Source organism: Phyllostomus hastatus, unplaced genomic scaffold (genome assembly GCF_019186645.2).
Source record: "Phyllostomus hastatus isolate PE091 unplaced genomic scaffold, TTU_PhHast_1.1 phas_contig_62, whole genome shotgun sequence".
Classification (NCBI taxonomy): domain Eukaryota; kingdom Metazoa; phylum Chordata; class Mammalia; order Chiroptera; family Phyllostomidae; genus Phyllostomus; species Phyllostomus hastatus.
In genome coordinates, this window is record NW_025333921.1 from 20,340,438 (window position 1) to 20,364,602 (window position 24,165).

The following is a 24,165-nucleotide window of genomic DNA, read 5'->3' on the forward strand; positions in this document are numbered from 1 at the left end:
ATATATTTAGGTGTTCCTATTTGGAGTGCAAAAATCTTGCCGGATTGATTCCTTTATCCTTATATTGTGTCCTTGTCTCTCATTACAGCCTTTGTTTTAATACCTCTTTTGTTTGATACTAGTATTGCTACTCCAGCCTTTTTTCATTTCATTTGCATGAAATATTTTTTCCTATCTCTTTACTTTCACTCTGTATCTTTTGACCTGAAATGGATCTCTCACAGACAGCATGTGTGGGTCTTGTTTTCTTCCCCATTCAAGCACCCTATAATTTTTTATTTGAACATTTACTTCATTTCCATTTAAAGTGATTATTGATAGGTATGTAGTTTTGTCCTTTTATTATTTTTATTTATTTATTTACTTTTTATTTATGAAGACCCGTTGACATTTATTAATATATTTTTGGTGGTGATGAACTCCTTTTACTTTTTTGTCTGGGAAACTATTTGTTTTTAAATTTTAAATGATAGTGTTGCTGGGAAGAGAGTAATATTGGTTGTAGGCCCTTACTTTTTATCACTTGGAATATTTCATAGCAGTCTCTTTGGGCCTGCATGTTTGTGTTGAGAAATCAACACAATCTTAAGGGAACGCCTTTGTGGGTAACTAAGTACTTTTCTGTTGCTTCTTTTAAGATTCTCTCTTTGTCTTTAACCTTTGGAATTTTAATCATGATGTGTCTTTTGTGGGCCTCTTTGGTTTCATCTTGTTTGGAACTCTGCATCTCCTGAAAATGTTTGTATGTCCCAGTATAGTATATCTACAGTATAGTACGCATTTAAAAATTAATAGTTAGTATCCTAGTCACGGAATATAATGAAAAATGCATCAAAAGCTGATTTTCTTAACATTAAGCATTTCATTAGCATGTAGCTGACAATGACAAACAATTTTGTGGATTCTTTTCTATTAAAGAAAATTAAATGTTAACATCATGTTTTAAAATTTTTATATTTCTGTTCGGCTTTATGGTTTTTTTAAAAATACCACTTGAGGGGTGATAAATGCAGTCAGAAAGAAACTTTGGGCAATGGGTACATGATGCTTTATGCAGATGTTGAGTTCTTGAGTTGTATACTGAAACCTATATGGTTTTATGAACCAGTGTCACTCCAATAAATTTATTTTATAAATACATACATACAAATTATTTGATTTTGAGGGACACTTAGAGTCAAGACACTTTCCTGAATGACTTAGAATCCCTGAGATTAGAAAAAAGATCAAATTTTAGATTCTCAACCTTATTTTAAATAAGGAAAGTAATTATATTTTATCCTGACTTTACTTGAATTTTTTAGGTCAAATTTTGCCCAAATGGTGGCATTCTTGAGGACTCTTTTGTGTCCTTTCTCTTAGTGTAGTACAGAGGAAAATCATCATGAACAACACAGCTTGCACCTTGAGGAGTATGACATAAAATTATCATTGCCTGCTAGGCCTGGAAAAGCCAACACTTGTTCAGTTACTAATTTCAGCAGAGCTTTTGATTCAGCCCAGAACTACCACAGCTTACCATAGAAGTACTTTTATTTGCTTCCACAGTTTCTCACAAGATTTAATCATTTTGAAACATAAGCATATAGTCTATATTGGATTTTTTAACAATTGCTTTTCCTCACTTAATATTAGCTGATTTTCTTATCTTGGACATAAAATGTTTGCTTAATTAGGTGCTTCATAATAGAGTTTCTTTCCAACAGCATGTTCATTCTGTTGACAAGGAGAGACCTGGTTCTTCTTGCTAACACGTGTAAAGAATTATATATCAGCAAATCTAGTAGCATGTAATCAGTTTATTAGTGGCCCATTCCCATGGAAGAGAACAGGACTGGATAGAATAGGGGGTGAAAGACAAAGTTTCAGGGCAAAGCAGGATGATATAAGCAAGAGCGGCTGAAGACCAGGGTGACAAGCCCCTGGGAAGCCTGAGGCCAGCTGGCCAGAAGCCCAATGGCCTGAGAGCCAAGAGCACCCAGAGCCCCTAAGAAAAAAAGCGAGTCCTTTGTTCTGAGAACTTATATAGTTGGTGGGAGAGGAGGAAAAAAGTTACATATTGATTAATGGGTAAATGCATTGCCAGCTTTCCTGGGGGATGTGACTATCCAAACTTAGGTATGTGTGAGGGTTTGTTAGCCAGAATCCTTATCTTGCTCCAGACCCCATTTGTTCATCTTGTTGTAAAACAAATAGGTGACACGAGGCAGTTCATGAAAATTGGGCACTTTCCAAAGTTATTTGCGGGCTCTTTCTGTAAGCATCAGGGACTCCCTCCTAAAACAGATAGTGACCAGAGGTAGGCAGTTAACCAAAGTTGTTTTATGGGCTCTTTCTTTGGTCACTGGAGACCCTCTCCCACATTCAGGCCCTGGGATGAAAGCACAGTTTCAAGGCTTTCTTTCCCAGATAGTGGAAATGCTACATAGAATTTCAAGGACTTTCCTTCTTTCTTGATAACATAGTGTTTCTTGTGATGTTGGAACACCTAGCAATATTATCAGACTATGCTCAGGACTGCTGAGTTAGCATGTGAGTCTTGTCTCCTTCCTCCTCCCTGCCTTAGTTTACTATTTATTCTACCTAATTGGTAAAAGGCATTTCCCGGCTGGCCAGTGACAGTATTGCAGTCTCAGAGTTCTTCCTATGCTATCTGCCTCAATTCAGGATAACCTATTAGCTATATTATATAATTGGGAACTCTCACTGATGGGGTGGGTTATTCATATATAAGAAAATATTTTCTAAGTACTGCTGGACTTACCATTATAGATCCTTACTATCATTTGTCTCACTTCAAAGCTAATTGAAATCAGCCAGCCAATGTTTCAGTATATCTACACACTGCCAACCATTTGGCTGCTCACAAATGATGAAGACATTTAATATGTCTCTTTAATGCACTACCTTTCACTTCAGGAAAATAAATCTTGTCTAGGACACATGTACTCATACTTTAGCATTGGTTTGTTATAGAGAGCTGTCATTTAGGTGTCCACAGTCATAACAGTTTGGTGTAATCCCTCTCAGGTGACTGACCATCTGATACTCAGAATGATCTTTTTTAGACTCATTCGGAACTGCAGTGACAGAGAAGCAGGCTTATGTGTAACTATCAGAGCTAGAATATCTAGACTGCGTTATAGTGAGTAAAGGGCATATGTGACTGTTTTTCAGTAACTGAGTGCAATTTTATCTGATTCCAAAAGTAATAAATGTTGAAAGTAGCAAAAGATTTTTAATATATATATTTTCATTTAACATTTTGTTACTAGTCTTTCAGTCTTTTTATTGGGTTTATGTTCATTATATTTAGCAAAATTTGGATTATTCTGTGTCTAATTTTCTTTTTAAACCTAGGTATAGTTTGTGAACATTTTTCAATGTCATTAAGTAACCCTCTCCATTTTAATAACTGCATAATATTGTCATAGTGCTATATACTCTTAATTAACCAGTCCCCATGTGGGACATTTACTGTAGGTTACCTATCATTTCTTTCTCATAAATAACACTGTACTGATAATCACTGAGTGTAGCATTGCCTGCCTTTAATAACAAAAGTCATGTAAGTTTTTAATGTGCTTTGTTTGCTTTAACATTTGTTTCTTTGTATGTTTTGGGTATGTTTCATGTATGCCTTAATACCCTTGCGACACTTGTACTTTCCTGTACTCTCCTTAGTGTTGTGTAAAAAACCCACAGACTAATCAACAGCTAAGTATGGACAAAAGAGAGTAGAATATCATCTTTAAAGTGCTGAAAGAAAATAAACTGTCAACCTAGAATTTTATACACACCAAAAATATTGTTCAAGAAAGAAGGTTGTACTTATTATGTTAATTATTTTATAGTACTTACAAGTATCAAATTATTACATTGTATACCTGAAACTACTATAATGTTATGCCTATTTTACCACAATTAAAAAAGAATGAAGGCAAAATATGTATTTAGATAAAACAAAGGAAATTTTCTACCAAGGGGCCTGTAGTACAAGAAATGCTAAGAATGTTTTTCAAGCAGAAGATAAATAATTCTAGAAGGAAACTTGAATATTAAGTAAACAATAAAGAACATTGTATATGAGAGCAGACTCAAAAAAAAGAAAAACCAGAATTATCTTCTGGAGGAAAGGCCCCTTGTAGCACAGGTTTCACCGCTATGTGAGTGTTCTAGGAACCCATCTGTATCAGTGTACCAGCTGGTGGTGTTATGAGAGGCTACATTTGGCTTCACTGAAAGTTTTTTGAGACTCAACGGGTTTTCCCATTTCATGATAGGTGATTTGTGAGTGTACCTGCCCACACACACTGAGTGTTAAGCAGTTTTTGACCCCAAATGGCATGACCCCTGTGCCCAGACCTCCCTATTCACCCTATCTTGCCCTGGGTGACTATTTTTGTTTTGTTTCTCTGGATTAAAAAAGTCCACAAAGGGAAACATTTTGCCAGTGTGGAAGAAGTGAAACAAAAAATGGGAGAAGCACTAAAAGGCATCCAAATCGACAAGTTCAAAAATTGTTTTGAGCAGTGGAAAAAATATCTTGCTAGGTATAATGCATCAAATGGAGAGTACTTTGAAGGTGACTGAAGTTTAACCATGTAAAAGTAAATACACAATTTTTTATAACTAAATTCTGTTTTTTCACAGGACCCCCTTTGTATTCTAAATATCTGGGCAAATGTAAAGGACATCTCTTTCTTTTGCCTCTTTTTCTCTTAATTTCCTTATAGATTGTTTAAACTGTTGAAAACTAAAATTACATCATTATCTTGTGGGGCTTAGGATGTATGTTTGGGGCCATACAAGCCTTGACAATATAGGCCACACGAGGCAATTTCGCAATCATAGTTGATTTTAAATTCTTCAATTGATGGAACTAGACAAAAAAAAGATCCAGCAAACACATAGATTGTCAACCACGTAGCTTTAATTGATATTTATAGAACATTATACCAAACAAGTGCACATGGTATGCTTACCAAAATAAACTGCAATCTGTGCCAAAAATACAAGTCTCATATGTAGAAAGATTGGAACCATACAGAGCTTATTACCTGACTATAATGAAATTGAATTAGAAAGCAATAATTATAAGATGATCAGCAAAACACTTCTAAATGAGCATTGGGTCAACTTGAAAATACTTTAAACTGATAATGAAAATACCACACACAAATTTGTAGGGTGCAGCCAAAGTGGTACCTAGAGGGAAATGCCTCCATTACCCAAGAAGAAAGGTCTCAAATAGGTTATCTAATTGATAAGCTGATTCTACAATTTTATTGAAATTCAGTAGGACTTGAGCCAAAAAACCGTTGCAAAGAAAGAAGACTTGCACTATTCCATTTCAACACTTCCTATACTCTGCAGTAATCAAAACAGTGTGGTATAGTATAAAGAGAAACATCAATGGAAAAGACAGTCTGATACTGACAAAGGAATAAACACATAGACCAATAAACACATAGAGAGAGTACATAAATAGAACCATACATAAAATGCTTTTTTTTTTCCCACAAAAATGCCAGTTTAGTTCAGTGAAGAAGAAATAGTCTCTTCAGAAAATAGTGTCAAAATAGTTGGACATCTGTGTGGGCTAAAATGAACCTTAACCTTCACCTGAAAGTATACATAAAATTTGCCTTAAAAATAAAAACACCAACATTAAAAGTTAAAGCTATTCAGTTTCTTGAGGAAAACCAGAGGAGAAAAATCATTGTAATGTATTTTAGGCAAAGATTTCATTAAAAGAACATCAAGCAAATATTGGTAGAATGTACTTCATCGGGGTTAGAATTGCTATTTGTAAGGCACTTAGGAAAACAAAAAGGCAAGTTACATGCTGGGACAAAATTTTTACAAGATATGTGTGTGATATAGGGATTGTGTCCAGAATATATAAAGAACTTTTACAACTCAAAAAGAGAAACAATTTAATTTTGAAGTGGAAAAATGATTTGAACAGACTCTTCATGGTACATGAATGGTCAAAAAGCACATGGAGAGATGCTCAACATCACTTGTTATCAGAAAAAAAATACATTAAAAAAGAAAAAGACCAACAATGTCAAGTGTTGCTGAAGTAGTGAATCAACTGGAATCCTCAGACATTGCTAGTGAGAACGTAAATTGCAGTGTCCACTTTGAAAAACAGTATGGCTAAACCATATAAAGTTTGACATACATTCACCATTCTACCTAGCAGTTCCACTTAAAGGCATTAACCCAAGCAAAATGAAACCACTTGCTCACCTAGAAATATGTTCATATATCATAACAGCATTTTTCATAACAACCAAAAACTGGTGACTAAACAAACTCAAATATATCCATTCTATGGAATCCTACTAACACAAAAAAGGGGAGGGGTGTACAAAATAGTATTGCATAAAACAATATGGATAAATATCAACATCATTATGCTAAATGAGTGAAGTCAAACATGAATACTGCATACTGTATGATTCCATTTATATGAAGTTCTAGAAAAGAAATAGCTATAGTGACTGAAAGCAGGTTGTTGGTACCAGGAGTTCAGGGGAAAGGATCAAGTACAAAGAGGAGCAAGGGAACTTGTTTGATACTATTCTGTATGTTCACTTTTGTAGCAGTTACCCAATTATATACAATTAACAAATATTTACCTACTATACACTTAAAATTGGTGGATTTTATTGTAAATAATGCATTAATAAAGGAAAGGAAAGGAAAAATAAATAAACAAAATCCTATTCATTCTTTAGCCCAGGTTTATGCCCTGTTTATAAATCCTTTTTTGTTGTTGTTGTTGGAAGCAATGTTTTCTTTCTCTGAACTCCTAGAACACTTTACCTATAAATCTTGTGGTGCTTCTTATCATTTTGTTTTATCATTTTATTTGTATATTTCAATTTCCCAACTAAACTAATTTTTTTTGGATCCAGGGATAATTTCTAATTTAATCTTGGATCTCCAAAAGTCTGACTATTCTATATCTTGTTATTTCTTTTGTTTTCTCAAAAGCAGTGGTTAGAGCATCACTCAGCTTAATGAATGTTTCAGTTAACTTGATTTCAGTCTTTTCTGACTACAAATGCACTGGTTTGGAAATACATTCAGTATAGGCTATTATGATCTCTCACAGTTTCCTTTATCTAACGAAAAAATTACCATTTCTCCCCCGATTCCAAGATTATGTATTCCTTTAAAGGCACTCATTGCTGATAAATGGAAAAAGTGATTTTTGTTAATACTAAACTCCAGGAGATACTACATGGATCCCTATGTAAGGGATGTTGGGTATATAAACAACTCAAATAACTCAGTCTAAAGTTTTGCAAAAGAGCTAGAAATGTTCTTTGATAAGATGTATCTCGGACTTTGATCAAGATTGTGGCTTAGGGAAACAAGGCTTGCCTCCTTGCACAACCACATCAAAATTACAGCTAAACTATGGAATAGCCATTATTTAGAACCATCAGAAATCGAGCTGAGTAGAAATCCTACTATGGAGTTAAAGAAGAAACCACATTGAGACTGGTAGGAGGCGTGGAAAGAGAGGGTCCCATACTCATCTGTGGAAGATAAAAATCAGGAGGGATATCTTGGGAGCAAGGGGTTCCGGCCTCATACCAGGTACCACCAGCCCAGGGTTCCAGTGCCAGGAAGATAACTCTCCATAACTTTTGGCTGTAAAAACAGTGGGGATTGAGGCTGTGGAAGACAGAAACTACTGGAGTCCCAGGCAGTTCCTCTTAAAGGACCCATGCACAGACTTGCTCAGGTTCATTCTCTTTGAGCTCCAGCGCCTGGGTAGCAGCTTGAAAGGCACCAGATGCATACGGAGGGGAACTGGAGTATTTGGCATCAGGGAGTCAGCTTTCTCAAGACAGAAGTGTTCCAGAGGCCACTGTTCCATTTTTGAGTCCTCTCCCCACAGAGCCAGCTGGGGATCACTGTGTAAGAGACTTTATCAACCTGACTCACCCTGGTGATTCCCTGAGGTTCCACACCACTCAACTTTCAGGTCCACCAGGCTGTTTCCAGTGGCTTTTCCTTATAAATGGCTTGTCATGGCTCACGCTTCAGATTTTCCTTCTCTTGAACAAGCAGCATCTGGCCTAAGCAAGCCCTGTACCTCTCACACAGTGGCCCTAGGCCTGTCACTAGCAGCAGATGTCTGGTTCATAGCTTGGCCTTGCTTGGACACCTCCAAGCACAGCACAAGTAGCAGCTATCTGCAGATTGCTTTATAGCTTCTGCTGGGTGGCCTGGGACAGAATATAGGCAATGGCTGACCTTAGCCTAATCCCTCCTGGGAGGCTCCAGAGCCTGCTTACACATTGGACAGCTGTGGACCATATCAGAGCACCACCACTCACTCACCTACACAAGGAACAGACTCAGTGGGCACGAGTACTGCTGCATAAGTCCAGCTTTGTGGAGTAGTCCCCTGCATAACCATTCCTCCATGGTGGTCAGAGGTTGGTGATCATTGGTCACATCCAGTCCTTGCAGCTGAATGGCCTGCATAAATTCCTCCCATTGACCTGCAAATAACAATCAAGGCTCAACTACAAGAGGAGAGTGTACACAGCCCACACAATGGGTATACCCTGGGTGATAGGAGAGGCTGTGTTAATGGACCCTACAGGACACCTACTACATTAGGCCACTCTATTAAGATAAAGGAGACAGAGTAGTTCTACATAATACATGAAACAAACATAGGGATCTTGCCAAAATGAGAAGACAAAGAAAAATGTGTCATATGAAAGAATAGAACAAGATTCCAGAATAAGAACCAAACAAGATGGAACAAGCAATGAACCAGATATAGAGTTCAAAACACAGGTTTTAAGGATGCTCAATGAACTTAGGGGAAGAGTATATGAACTCAGAACTTCAGCGGCATAAAAAAGGGCATAGAAACCATAAAAGGCATAGAAACCATAAAAAAGAACCAGTCAGAAATGAAGGCTACACTAACTGAAATGAAGAACAGTTTACAGGGAATCAACAGGAGAAAAGATGAAGCTGAGAATTAAATCAGTGATTTGGAACACAAGGAAGCAAAAAGCCCAATAAGAACAACAAGAAGAAAAAAGAATCCACAAAAATGAGGGTAGTGTAAGGAACCTCTGGGGCAACTTCAAACATACCAACATGCGCATTATAGGGGTGCTGGAATGAGAGAGAGCAAGAAATTGGAAACCTATTTGAAAAAATGACAGAAAACTTTCCTTACTTGGTAAAGGAGATAGACATACATGTCCAGGAAGCACAGAGTCCCAAACAAGATAAACCTAAAGAGGTTCACACCAAACTCATCATAATTAAAATGCCAAAGGTTAAATACAAGAGAGAATCTTAAAACCACCAAGGGAATGGCAGTTAGTTACCTACAACAGAGCTCCCATGAGACTGTCAGCTGATTTCTCAGAAGTAACTTTGCAGGTTAGAATTGATTGGTAAGAAATATTCAAAGTGATGAAAAGCAGGGAGCTACAACCAAGATTACTCTACCCAGCAAAGCTATCACTTAATTGAAGGACAGGTAAGGAGCTTCCCAGACAAGAAAAAGCTAAAGGAGTTCATCACCACCAAACCAGTATTATATGAAATCTTAAAGAATCTTCTTTTAAAAAAAGATAAAATATATGATTGATAAAATGGCAGGAAATACATATCTGTTAATAATTGAATCTAAAAAAAAAACAAAAAACAAGCAGAACAGAAAGAATCATAGATACAGAAAATGTTTTTATGGTTGCCAGATGGAAGAGGGGTCATGGGGATGGCCGGAAAAGGTGAAAGTATTAAGTATAGATTGGTAGTTACCAAAATATTCATGGGGATATAAAGTATAGCATAGGGAATAGGGTAGCCAAAGAACATAAACACGTGACCCATAGACATGAACAATGAATGGTGTGGGGCTTGCCTGAAGGTTTGGGGGTGCTGCATAGAGAGGGGTTAATGGGGAAAACATGGAACAAACTAATAGCATAAACAAAACAATTTAAATTTTACAAAAATATGTTTCTCATCACTTTTCATATAAAGCCATATATAACATTTAAATCTATAGTATGACCTTTTCACAGGACTTTTGAGATAACATTGTCCTGGTTTGTTCAAGCTTAATGCAAAATTTGACGCAGATTCATTGCTATATTCATCATTTTGAATGTGATGGCCACACATAACACATGCTCACTCAACAATATCTGCCACTGCCACTGACTATAGTGAAGTCATCATTGTTCCCACATGCACATTCCAGTCCACTCTCCTTGACTGCCAGATTACATCGATGCTGTGCCAACCATTCTCATATTAATGACTGGACTTTTTCTGGACAGACCTCATATAATCCCACTTGGATTAGGTATTCAGTATATATTCATGAAATGCTTTATGAAGGAAACATTGTTTTAGATTCTTTTTAATAGGAAGCTTTAGTATAAATTGTGACCAAATATGTTCACAGTATCTATTCAATAATAATTACAGCAATAATGTCATATTTCGCTTGATACACGTATGCTGAGATTAGTTGTTTTGCTGTCATTAAATCAACATCATTTAGCCAAAAGTGAACTCATCACCATGGTGTCTTAGTGGAACCATGGAGCACTGCACAGAATTTTATCCAAGTTAGTATGTATGGTACATTAAGCCATAATATTCCTTTATGTGTGTAACTGAGGAGAACCCTGTACTACAGAGTTCTCCCAGTTGTGAGTGAAATAAGTCATCCCAGACACAATCTGTTCCAGCGGGAAAGCGGGTGGCAATTCTCCCTCTAGTGGAGAATGCCCCGAGCCCTTCTCAAAAACAGGTTTTATTGGGATTGGCATGTGTAGGGATATACAACATACATGCATAGCTCATCAGTCAGTGTCCAAAGGCTATACTTACAAAAAATGGATATTATTTATAGATGACAATTGAAGAAAGAGAGATCTGCCAGGGTCTGTTAGACATGCTGATGCCAGATGGTTGTTAGGGAGTATCTCATGAGATAAGGATTTCACTCCTTGTGCTTTAAACTTAAACATCTGGTTTATATCAACAGGGCTATAGCAAAGCAAAGCAAGCTTCAAAGGATACTATGTATTCTTCAGGCCTCATTTCTCATGGGAACCCTTAGTGTTAGTATCTGGTCGTGCCTGCCACCTGCTTTCTCAGTGTTCTCATGGAGACTTACAGGTGTCTTTCAAGGCCTGACTCATGCAGGGCTACAGTCTCCAATACCACACAAAGTGGTCCCCAACATGTAACATTCTTAAAAGTTTGTTGAACGATCTTTTTAAAAAATGTATTGTTTTGAAATATTTTGTATTATAAATTAAACTTCCATGCCTTGAGAAGTGATTGGCACAGAAATCTGTGAACTTCCTGTATAAGGGCCAGATCCTAGATACATTAGGCTTCGTAGGTCAGTCTCTGTTGCACCTATTTAGCTCTGCCTTTGTAGCAAGAAAGCACCTGTGACAACATATAAATGATGGGAGTTCTGTGTTTCAGTAACACTTTATTTTCAAAAAGCAGGAGGCAGACCGGATTTGACCAATGGGCCATAGATTTCTAATCCCTATTGTAACAAAAGGTAGAAAACCCAGAAAGTAATCTGCTTATGACCTTAACTGAGTATTGGTAACAAAACAAATTATTTATTATGATTTTTTCTTTATTAGTAATATAAAGAGTTGGGCCCTAGCTGGATGACCCAGTTGGTTAGAGCATTGTCCTGTACACCAAAAGTTTGCTGGTTTGAGTTCTAGTCAGGGAACGTGTAGAAGGCAACTAATCAATGTATCTCTCTCACATCCATATCGATCTCTGTCACTCTCCCTCCCCCACCCCTCTCTTTCCCTCCCTCTAAAATCAAAACATCTTCTGGTGAGGATTAAGAATAAATAAATGAAAATAACTAAAGTGGTGGGACTATCGTGATTTATCTTAAATGTCATTATGTTTGGTCATCAAAAGTTTTCTGGTGTAAAAGGAACATTTTCCTGAAGAATAAAGAAAAAAGCTAAGGATAAACAATGCAGAGTCTTGATTTTATACTGGTTATATAATCTGGGTTTCTAACAAATTCTTTCCTTTGGGAACTTTGGAATGTAAAAGAACTTCAACTTTATAGTCTATGAGAACAAACCATTGACATCTACATTGATATATTACCAATAACTTTAGTGATAGAAGTGTTAATTCATATTTCTTGCATAAATAGAAACTCTGGGTTGCATTATGTTGCCTTAGTGTAGAATAAGAATTAGTAAACAGCCCTGGCTGGTGTGGCTTGGTGGATTGAGTGCCAGCCTGCGGACCAAAGGATCTCCAGTTTGATTGTAGGTCTGGGCACATGCCTGGGTTGCAGGCCAAGTCCCTGGTAGGGGGCACGTGAGAGACAACCACACAGATGTTTCTCTCCCTCTTTTTCTCTCTCATTTTCCCTCTGTCTAAAAATAAATACAGTCTTTTAAAGAAAAGAATTAGTAAACAAATAGCTAGATTTTTAATCACTTAACTCAGTATCACTCAGCACTTATGCAGTTTAATTAATAACCAGGAGTTGCTATTGGTAAATTGGTAAACCCCATTTTACAGATAAGGAAACAAAAGTTGAGAAACATAATTAACTGGCTCAGGGGCACATAGCTAGAATAAATGTCAGAGCTGTGATTGACCCTAGTGTATTAGTTTCCTGTTGCTGCTGTAAGAAATCACAAAAGACTTAGTGGTTTAAAATGACACATTTATTACAGTTCTGGAGATCAGAAATCTGAAATTATTCTCTATGGGCTAGAATCAAGTGTTTGGCAGGACTGCCTTCCTTCTGAATCTCTTCTTTTGCTTTCCCTTTTGAGGTTCTAGATGCTCTCTGTATCCATTGACTTATGGCCCATTTCCATCTTCAAAACCAGCAATGGCTGGTCAAGTCTTTCTCTGTCATATCACTCAGACTCTGACTCCTACCTCACTCCTTCACTTTCAGGGACCCTTGTTATTACATTGGGCTCACTCAAATAATCTCCTTTTCTCAAAGTCTGTTTTGTTGTGGGGGCAAATTTTGTTTAGAGACTGAGTTTGTCTTTGTCGACAATTTGATACAAGTTCACTGCAGGAATTTCACAAGCCAAGTAGCGTAGAGGATAATGTCTCTTACTAAGCCAGTGAAGAAATACCATACTCCACTGCAATGATAAAATTATACACTATTGTTCTAGGCAAGATGAAATTCTCATTTCTTCTGGAATAAAGTCCAAATTTAGTTTGAGGGAAACTTTTTAAGAGTTGGTGCTTGGGAGAGATGGTTTAACCAACAGCGAACTGACTTCCAGCTACCAGCATAGAAACAGAAGTCCCTTGTGGTTTGGGAAGGATGGTGCTAGGTTTTGACGGGCAAGATGGTCTCTTGCTGAGCACTGTCAGGTGCCACTGACAGCTTTTGCCACTGCCTGTAAAAGTGTTGCCTTTACCACAGCAGCAGTTAATGCACCAAAGATCTCTCTTTTTCATCAGCAGAGTCACCCTGCCCAGACTGAAACTCTTGACTAGTTTTACAAACTCTGTATTCATAGTCTAAATGTCCCCTTGCCATAATTGCTTCTCTACAATAAGTCTCTCAGCGGGGCCTCTCAGTAGCTTGAGCTACTGAGTGCTCTTCAGTGACAACAGATGAGATGATGACATTGTGAAACAACTTCGTTCTTACATCAAGACAACTTCTGAAAGCAACTTTTCATTTGTCTTTGCCATAAACATGGATTAAGGAAACTTCACTTAAATTGTAAACAAGTGACTTTGAAGTTATATCAAATGAATACACAATAAGATCATAATGTAATCATATCTGCAAAGTCCCTGTTGCTGCATAGGGTGATATTTTATAGATTCCGAAAATTAGAATATGGATATCTTTGCATCTCATAGAAAGGAAGACTAGTTACTGTCATCTCATTGGACAGAAAGGAACCTGCAACTTTACCAGGGTATCATATAACTACTTAGCTGGTAGTAGGGCTGAGGATGGTCTTTTAAGTCTCAGTACAGAAAACTTACTACTAGATCACATTTCCATAACACTTTTATTAACGTTAGACATTTAATGCTAATATAGGTAAATTGCTTTCCTATCTCCAGATAATCAAACTGGATTTCAACCCGAGTTAGGCTTTATTCAGTGCTCTTGTCATCTGTTAACTTGCTTGATAGTTTCTTGTATTTTTTTAAAGCATCTTTTCCTGAAGGATAAAGAAATAAGCTAAGAATAAAATGAGTGCAGATGCTTCACTGGGTACTTTGAATAGCTCTTTTTGCTAGTATTTACACAGTGGTTGAGGGTCCATAAAACTTGAATTTTTTGTATTATCTCTTAAATGTCACAAATGAATTTTACATTAAAAATAAGAGATAAAGGGGTATCTTAGAATCAAATATTTTTAGATCTTTCGATTTATTTTCTTTTTATAGAACTTTTTTCAACATGTACATTCTATTATGCTAGTGAGTAAATAGTTGAATCCGTACTGTATGTTTAGTTGTTAGTGTAGATACTTAACTCTCCTTATTTCAAAAATAGAAGCAATGGAGAGAAGATAGTTCTTCAAAAATAAATTTTAACAAAAGGAACCCTTTATAGAACTTACATTTTATAGCTGCTATACAAATGGTAATGGAGATGGTAAAGGACACGTATTATTTAATAATTGCTTATGACTTGTCAAGGCCATTACTTCAGTTTTACATTAAAAGGTTAGTTTTCACAATTATATGTCTCTGTCTACCAAAACCAGGTATTGTTACACATGTCACATGTTAGACTTTGTTCCATAACTTATTATTTTTGGCTGTTTTATTTGTTTTCTGTTATTTCAAATAGCAGTTTCACTTTTGAGTCATTTTTCTAATTTTTCTCCTTGGGCAGGAAGGACAGTGTTTTTCCCCTACACTACATTGCCTAGAATTTATAAATCTTCTAGTTAATGTAATGAATTAAATGAAGAAGAATGAAAGGAAGAGTGAACACTATAGTTAACAATGTCTAGTAATATTCACCCTCAGAATCTACTGGTGTGGCCAATAGTAAATCCCATGGAAACAATACTAAAAATGGGGTATTGTTTGCCCAGAGCTATTGGTAGCTCTTGGTAAGGGAATGGGCAAGTACTGAGTGGAGTGGGAGGAGCTGAGATCAGAAACTAGAGAAATCTTCTAACACAGTAAAGAGAGCACATGGAATATACAAAGAGCATGTTTTAATAGAACTGAATGGGACTTTGATGTAAGTTAGGATTGGGTGCATATTTTAGCTCACTACTTAGAAGCTGTATGGTATTGGCCAAGGAATTTAATCTATTCAATCCCTCACTCATTTATTAAAATGATAATTGCTGCCCCTCAAGGTTATTGTATGAATTAGAGATATGACATACATGGTAGCTGTAGTAGCCTAGTAGATAGGATCTATAAGAATAAAAAAAAGAGTAGATTGCATTTGGTCAGCAGATGCATAGCAGAGTTTGCTTAACATTAAGTTTTTCTCACTAACTTTATTTAAAGTCTCAGGGGGAACAGCTGTACTCAGAGGCTTGTCCCTTATTTCAGAATATCACAGAGCCATTTTCAGCCCAGCCTTGTCTGAGGCCTACACTGAGTCTGGAACTGAGGAGCACTATGAGAGTTCTGAAAACTGTTATTTGTTAGAAATACTGTTTTATCCCTGCACACCCTCCTCTAGCACCCTTGGCACTATCCTAGGCTCCTTGTTACAGGTACCTGTTGTTGAAAGGAGGACTCCCCTCTTCCTAGTCAGTCAATCAAACAATACCCTTTGGAAAAACAAAATCCCATTAAAAATTTTTAAATCCAAAAACTGAAGAGTTTACCTGCCTTTCTTAAAAACTCAGACTATTTTTCCATTATACTAATGTAGCTGTGGAAGTTTCGCATGCTTATAGTAGTCTTCCAGTTAGAGCTACCTGTAAAATAAAAGTGAGTGCTATACCCTTTTTCATGTAGTTTAATATTAAGCTATTAACACCATCTATGTTAAAGAAGCATTTTGTTTTCTGTCTTTTTCCCTGTATTTGTGGGGTATTGACCAACTTAGCTTTTCATAGTTTAAGAGATTATTTTTCAAAGTAGTCCAACAGTCGTCTTGGTCTACTTAGGTTGGTATAAGTCATTGCTTTCTCTCCAGAAGAGCCTGTTTGTATGGTGAATTCTCTATCAAAATATTCTTTATTTAAGGGTTAAAGGGTAAAGGGTTAAAGTAGAAGCAAAAAATTGACAAGTAATAGTAATCTCCCCAAAATTATTAAACCAAAATAATATTTTCAAAAAAATTCTGAGTCATTGTACAGAAACCTCTTGATGAAAATGTTCATTATTTTTTTTATTTTTAATTATGGCCAAATTAATTAAATTCTACTTAATTAATTCCACCCCCCCCTTTTGGTGGTAAGAGCCTAGGGAAAGTAATCAAATGTAAATGGTCTTTGCCATTTAGGAAGCTTTTTTAGTTTCTAAGTACATAATCTATTGTTTCTATTACTGGTTTACCCTCCCCTAAGAATTATTTTGGGTAATATTATGATTTTAAGCAGTAATTAATATCATATATCATAAATAAGCACAGGTTTCTTGAAATTCTGTCTTCTAGGCCTACTCTGGAAGGTGAAGCATATTGTCTTTAATTTTAAAGGTATACTTAAAAATCACACTTTCTACCATAGTTTCTAGATTTTTCAAAGGTAATTATATTTAGACTTCAGTTAGGTTTCCTTTTAGGTTGATTTTTTAATGAGCAAACAAAAATTTTCCCAATCATTTGTCATTATTTTTGGGAAGGAAACTAACATTTGTCAGTGCCTACTGCATGCCAGATAACATACATGTCTCACAATACCTGTTTCTTCTCCAAAGTCCATTTGGCTTCCTTACCTAAATCAGCCACTCAGTTTTCAGTGCCATTAGCAAATCAGAAACCAGTCTTTCTCAGTAAATCTAGAGAGACTTGGGAAGTTAGAATATATTTGGAATTGTGGTGATCCAAGAAAATATAAAATAGAAGAGTAATGAGTATGAGGAGCTAATAAAGCAAATGGCTTCTGGGATTTCCTTCTCTTTCAAAAAGTGTGCCTGATATAGTATTTTGAGTCCTATCAATAGATTATACCTTTCTCTCCAACGCCAGCAATATTAAAAGAAAATCAGAGCATGACAACCTGACATGCAGAATTTCATTGGTACTGTTTTATTTCTTGAGCTAGCAATGCTAAGGCTTTCACTGCCTGACAGACAAAATTGGGGAGGGATGGGAGTTTGACCAAGAGCTTCACTTGATCTGTCCTTCACCTATTTGTCCATTTAACAAATGACTTGAATGAGCTTTTAAAATCTCTTTAATAGAAAAATGTAAACACAATATTTAGCTGGTTTTTGGTTACAAAGGTTAAACAGATTATAAAAGAATAGCATGGTTCACAGGCTGCTTAGCATAAAATATCTAGAGAGAGATGCAAGAATGATGGTGTTGTTGCTGCGAATAATTGTGGGAGACACTTGTGAGTATTGCACAGTAAATTTACATCTTTTGTGGGTACTCATTTAAAGGGAGGCTTCCTCAAGATGGAGTGTTGGCAACAGGTCTCATAGTTGCATTCATTTTCATGTGCTAATTTATTGAATGATTAATTAGCACATGTCACCCTCTGGTACTTAGCAAGACTGTTCATTTTTAAAATGTTAAAATTGCAGGGAATGGTGCACACCAATTAAAATCCTTTTAACTGGGTTGTGTTGTATAAGGCATATGTTCAGCATTCATCTCAGGGTGTGCAGATCAGCCTGAGTCATGTGGAATAATGGGAGGCATGATGGGAAATTAAAGAAGTTGTCCTTTTTCTGAAGGTGTTTGCTCATACATTGGGCTTTGGTTCTCTGTTTTTTTATTCTTCTTCACACATGTGATTGTTTCTCCACCCTTTGTGTTCTCTTTCTTCTCACTCCCCATTATTTTAAAGATTTTATTTATTTATTTTTAGAGAGAGGGGAAAGGAGGAAGAAAGGGAAACATCAATGTGTGGTTGCCTCTCATGTGCCCCCTACTGGGAACCTGGCCCACACACAACCCAGGCATGTGTCCTGACTGGGAATCAAACCAGTGACCGTTCACTCTCCATTTTTATCTTCTTTTTTTTGTTGTTCCCCATTTCCTCATCTTCCCACCCCATCATTCTCCAGTCACACATGAAAACAAATGGGTTGGATGAATAACTGTGTAGTGATATAGTAAAGTCTTAGATCTCTACATCCCAGAATTAGAATGCTTTCTATTGATCAAATTTTTCTAGATAACTGAGCTTGAGTTCTTTAAACACTAAAATGTTTTTAGTTAGAATAATTATTTGGTGCTATGTGACCTACATTCTTTAAAAATATAGACTAAGATTTGGAGTGCCTTTTTTTCTCCTATCTTTGTTTATTTTTTCAAGTTTGCTATAATGGGTATTTATTTTATAGTTAAATAAATAAACTTTTAAACAATAAAGCCACTTGTATGGAAATCTTTCCAAAATACCTTTCACACTTACGTTGTTTTCTTCCTTTCTTAAATATAGGTTAAATAAACATAATCTTTTTGAAATCTTGATATAATTAATATCAGTGTCAATCACAGTGCTATTCTAGAAAATACTGTGATGACCTTAAGAGATACAGGCCTATTTGCCCCACACAAAAGTGCTTTTTGAGTCCTTAAGTTTGGTTTTTGTATTTTTCATTCTCCCCTTTTGCTGTCCAGTAGTCATTTGACACTTCTTTTCAGTTATTTTGGTCTGTGAACCTAGATAATAAAGAATGCATCATTTATTCATCTGCTCAAGAACTATACAGTGCCAAAACTGAGTAAGAAATGTCTCCTGCTTTCAAGGAGCTAAGACTAATGAATGAGAGCAAAAGTTGTATACAGATAGCCAAAAATACCGTGTAATGGGAATTTTAAGGAGGAAACAGTTAATTCTAAAAGGAGGTTATGCAGCTTCAAGGGAAGTTGGCATTTGACCGAAGAATCAAAAGTTCCATAGAATTTTGAACAATTGTTATACAGGTATAGGAGACATTTTAAGACAATGTCAGATCAAAAAGAACACATTATATTCATAATGAATTATATTCATAACTCAGGTTATAGCCAGGGTTGTCAAAGGGAGATGACAGATTAGGGAGAGATAGAATCTGATAATTGATTGGAGATAGTGTAAGAAAAACCAGGATGACTCAAAGTTGGCCCAGTCTGACTGCCTACCAGTTTGTGTTACCATAATTGTTATGGTGCCCAGAAAAAGGCAGAGCACATTTTGGAGGAAAGATAATTCTGTTTGGAAAGGTCTAGTTGGCAGTTGGAAGGTGATGTCTGGAGATTAAGAGGACAGGATAAAAGGTGTAGGCTCTGGGGAGTTATCCCACCATTAAATATTTGGGAATAGACTAGATCATGGAAGAGATCATTAGCAAGAAAGTTTTTAAAAGGATCATAGTAGAATGGCCATTTGGGTACCTTTTTGAAAAAGCAGTGGGACACTCACGTCAACCACTCAAAATAAGTTAACATTGTTATTTCAGTGGGTCATAGTAAAGTGGATAGGGGATGTACAAATAAAGGGCAGCATGAGAGAGACAGTTACATTTCATCAAATTTTAAGTAGAGCATTGACCTTTATTTCTGTATAAAAAATACCAATGAAACTGATTTGGTTTGATCAGATTAAATTTGTGTGTAAACAAGAGTAGAGTCTATAAGTGAGATGCTAAGGCTCTCTCCTACTTTGACTGGTTTTCAGCTGTGCCCTGAATAGGTAATCTTGCCAGATAACTTTCCATATGGAAGAGTTATTTCTTTAATATGAGAAATGTTGTTAATTGTTTGAGGTTATTAAGGACTCTGACTGCAACTTTATTTCTCCTGTTAAGTTTGAGTGATTTAAATTGGCATTTTTAACCCAAATTTACATTAACACAATCTTTTGAGTTGATAGTCAATTTTTGAAAACACTTTAAAGGTATTCATATTACCAAACAGCATGTTCATTGTATTAAATACATCTGTATATCAATAGGTGTAAAAAAAAAAAAAAAAGACCTGGAAGGTTATGCAGTGAGATTTAGGGTTTGGGATTTTGTTTGTTTGCGTATCTTTATTTTCTGGCTGCTTTTATTAATATAAAGAATTAAGCTCTGGCTGTTGCAGTTCAGTGGATTGACCGTGGGCCTGCGAACCAAAGAGTTGCTAGTTTGATTCCAGGGAACATGCCTGGGTTGCAGGCCAGGTCCCCAGTAGTGGGCATGCGAGAGAGGCAACCACATGTTAATGTTTCTCTTCCTCTCTTTCTCCTTCCCTTCCCCTTTCTCTAAAAATAAATGAGTATAATCTTTAACAAAAAAGAATTGTTATTTTCCATTTTAAAAAATAGTAAGGACCATGAAACTTAGAGTTTGAATAACTTGTATAAACTAACATATCTAATTAATAATGGTCTTGAGTGTTGTTCATTTGTGTCCCCAAGGGTTCTATTAATCGCTGGGTTGTAATGAGAATGGAAACACTACCCATTTCTCTGGAAACCACAAGACCAGGGACCTAGCACATCTTCAAGAATTCCTGGCATTCTTCCTGTCACTTTCCATTCAGAGAAGTATTGGATCTCTGTTGATCCCGTGATACAGACCACAAGCAGGTATCTTCACTGTTAAGGACAGTGAAGACCCAACATACTTTTATTGAGAGTAATTTAGTTTTTCCTCTCTCAGACTTGGTCTCCTTATATATATTACCCACTAGACTCCCCAGCATCTAAGCTTTTGCTGTGTTCTGGAGAACAGCCTTGTGGAAATCCCTTGGCATATGCTTGTGGGGGAGCTCTGCCCACAGGGCCCCCCACCCCCGCCTGCCCCAGCCGCCACAGATGAGAATAAGTCTACCAAGACATGACCTGCTTGGGGACGAAAGGTGGCTGATCTCTCAAAGGAGAAAGGCCAAGAGCCTTTCCCTCAATGGGCTTTTACTAGGTTCATTTTGCATAGGAATACAGGTAAAGCTCATTAATCATTGTCAGGCAGTAAGGATCAAACAATAGATAACATACAAAGAACTACTAGGGCTTATTCTGAGTCGGGGTCTCAAAATAGCTAGAATAGTTTTGTTAGCTAAAGGGCTACAAAACTTTGGGAAACAAACTCATTTCCTGCTTGGACCCTTATCATTTAATTGAGAGCATTCTTAGCAAAGCAGATTTCACGTATTCTTTCTTAGGCCTGATCACCCTGGGGAACCTGCCCTTTCCAGCACAGGGCTGTACCACCCTCTGTCATTGTTTCAGGCTTAAGTCAGGGAGGGGAAATAAGTTAGCCAGGAGATTAGGAGACTTTTAGTAGACAGAATGAGGACTCAGGCTATGTCAAAACTGAGGGGCGAGGGTCCATCACCCCCCTTTGCTGTAGCCCCCCAAGTCCTTCCCTGGGGCTCCCCATGATTGTGCCTGTCTTAGGTCGTTCCTCCCTTGAGGAATCTTACCCGTCATAGGCTAACCAATCAAGCACTAGGGGCCAGGCAGGGTGAAGTAAAAGGGGCAGAGGTGGCGCCCCTGCCAGGGAGATAAGGTTTGTATCCTTAGTGGCTTATGGTCCCAAAGTCACTCACTCAGCCTTAGCCATGTGGGGGTGGGGGGGGGGGTTACAGCTTCTGAAACCGTACAGGGCAGTTCCCAACATGTGCTCATGCTCATATACAGTATGTGAAACTTCTTGCTAGAGTTCCCATCTTTCAAACTCCATATGGCCCTATCACTATACTGACTCAGCCCAAGTTTTCTTTTTCTGCCTTTATATGTAAAAACAAAGATAGATAGCGAGTTGTTACTTTACCTTCTTTCCCTTCCCCATCCTGTCTCTCTTATATTACTCTCACTGAGTATATTTGTACTCAAGATTTAGAGTCAAATTTATATAAGAAAATAGCAATTAAAATATTTTTACTTGGAAGAACTTTTAATCACATACTTGATTTTAGACTGCTGGTTTCATTTAGGTATCAGTTTTCTCCTTATCCTCTACAGTTATAGTAGTGCAATTGTTGCTATCTTAACTATCCACGTTTCTCACTATGCCCCTGGGAGAATCACCCTGGTTCTTCATCCAGGGAAACCCTAGGATCATATTTACTCCCTGCCTCTCTTCCACAATATCCCACTGGTCATAAATGTTGCCTATTTGCCCTCTCAAATCACCTCCTGCCCATTAATTCCTGCTGCCTCTGTGTTAGTTTGGGACCTTACCTGGTCTAGTACTATGAAAGTTGAACCCACCACTTTGCCTCTAACCCTGCCTCCTGCCAGGGTATCCTTTCATGTCTGCCTTTCATGCACACCTTAACTTATTTCTCAGCAGCTCCTTCCTTAATACAGTCTGACAGCATCTCTTGAAACTAATGTAAAACACAAGTCCAAAATGAAATGTTAAAGTTTTTTCACAAGTCAGTTGTTCAGAATTTGGGAGTACATTTTTCCTGTAGAAACAGTAAAGTGGTAGATAGGTTACAAGCTAGCTGAAAATTTTAATTAAACTGTCAATGATATTTGAAGCCTACCCACATAAGTTAACAGTGTTTCCATAGAAATAGCTTTCCAACTGCCCACCTGGTATGTCATGATGGGGTATGGATATGTGTCCTCGATTAGATATAGAGATGGAATAAAAGAGGAAAGAACTGATACTTATCAAGTGCTTATTATGAATTAGCCTCTGTTTAAGTACTTCATATATTTTATTTTTGAGATATAACTGACATATAACATTGTATAAGTTTAAGGTTTACAACATGTTTATTTGATACATTATTATGTTGCAAAATGATTATCACCTTAGGGGTAGCTAACACCTCTATCACATCATGTAATTATCATTCTTTTTTTATGGTAGAACATTTAAGATCTTACCAACTTTGAGGAGTATAACATAGTATTGTTGACTATAATCACTATGTTATGTCTATTTTTTATACTAGTCATCATACTGTCTTAATTACTATAGTTTTGTAGTACAGTTTGAGAGCAGGGAGTATAATACCACTAGATTGTCCCATCTCCCACCTCAAGATTACTTTGGCTTTTGGGGGTCTTTTGTTGTCCCATACAAATTTTATAGTTGTTCTATTTCTGTGAAAATGGAAGTTTAATAGGAATCAGAAAGGAATTCTCATTATCTGGAGATAATATGATCTCATATATAGAAGATCCTAAAGACTCAACCAAGAAAACTGTTGCAACTAATATGAATTCAGTAAAGTTGCAGGATATAAAATCAATATACAGAAATCAGTTTCATTTCTATACACTAATAACAAGATACCTCAAAATGAAATAATCCCATTCACAGTAGAATCAAAAATAATAAAATACCTAAGAATTAGTGTAACCAAGGAAGTGAAAGATTTGCACATTGAAAACTATAAGACTTTTATAAAAGAATTGCAGAGGATAAAAACATTTGGAAAGAGACCCTGTGTTCATGGGTTAGAATTAATATTGCTAATATGTTCTCACTACCCAACACCTTCTATAGATTCAATGTAATCCCTATATTTTTATATTAATTCACTTTAATAATAGCTCTGTGATGTAGATGATTATTATACTAATTTAATTGATATTTAGCATATCAGTAATGTAAATAATATCACAAGAGGAATCCTTACCTGACATAAGAGAATATTGTTTTTAAGCACTACTTTTCAAACTTTAGTAATTTATATACTTTTTTATTTTGTTTATTTATTTTTAGAGAGAGGGGAGGGGAGGAAGAAAGAGGGAGAGAAGCATCAGTGTGTGGCTGCCTCTCTCGAGCTCCCTACTGAGGACCTGGCCCACAATCCAGGTATGTGCCCTGACTGGGAATCAAACCAGCAGCTCTTTGGTTCGCAGGCCTGTGCTCAACCCACTGAACCACATCAACCGGAGTTATATACTCTTTTAATTGATTAAAAACTGCAAACTTTCAGTAATATAAAACTATTATAATTTACTTAAATATTTACTTAAATTTATTATATTTAAATATGAACAAACATAAAATTAGGTATGAATTCCTATGTTTATATTTCTCATTTGA

General features: G+C 36.5%; 1 protein-coding gene across 2 annotated transcripts in view; it reads left to right on the forward strand.

Moving 5' to 3' along the window:
• The window catches only part of PEAK1 (pseudopodium enriched atypical kinase 1), a 179,297-nt gene that overhangs the window by 44,104 nt on the left and 111,028 nt on the right, over window positions 1–24,165 (forward strand). Inside the window, exon 1 of one of the 2 annotated variants that reach the window (XM_045848433.1) lies at window positions 23,869–23,931. The exons of the other annotated variant lie outside the window; for it this stretch is intronic. The gene's annotated coding sequence lies outside the window, so the exon portion shown is untranslated. Of the gene's footprint in view, window positions 1–23,868; window positions 23,932–24,165 lie in introns of those variants that run through there. 2 annotated transcript variants of the gene reach the window in all.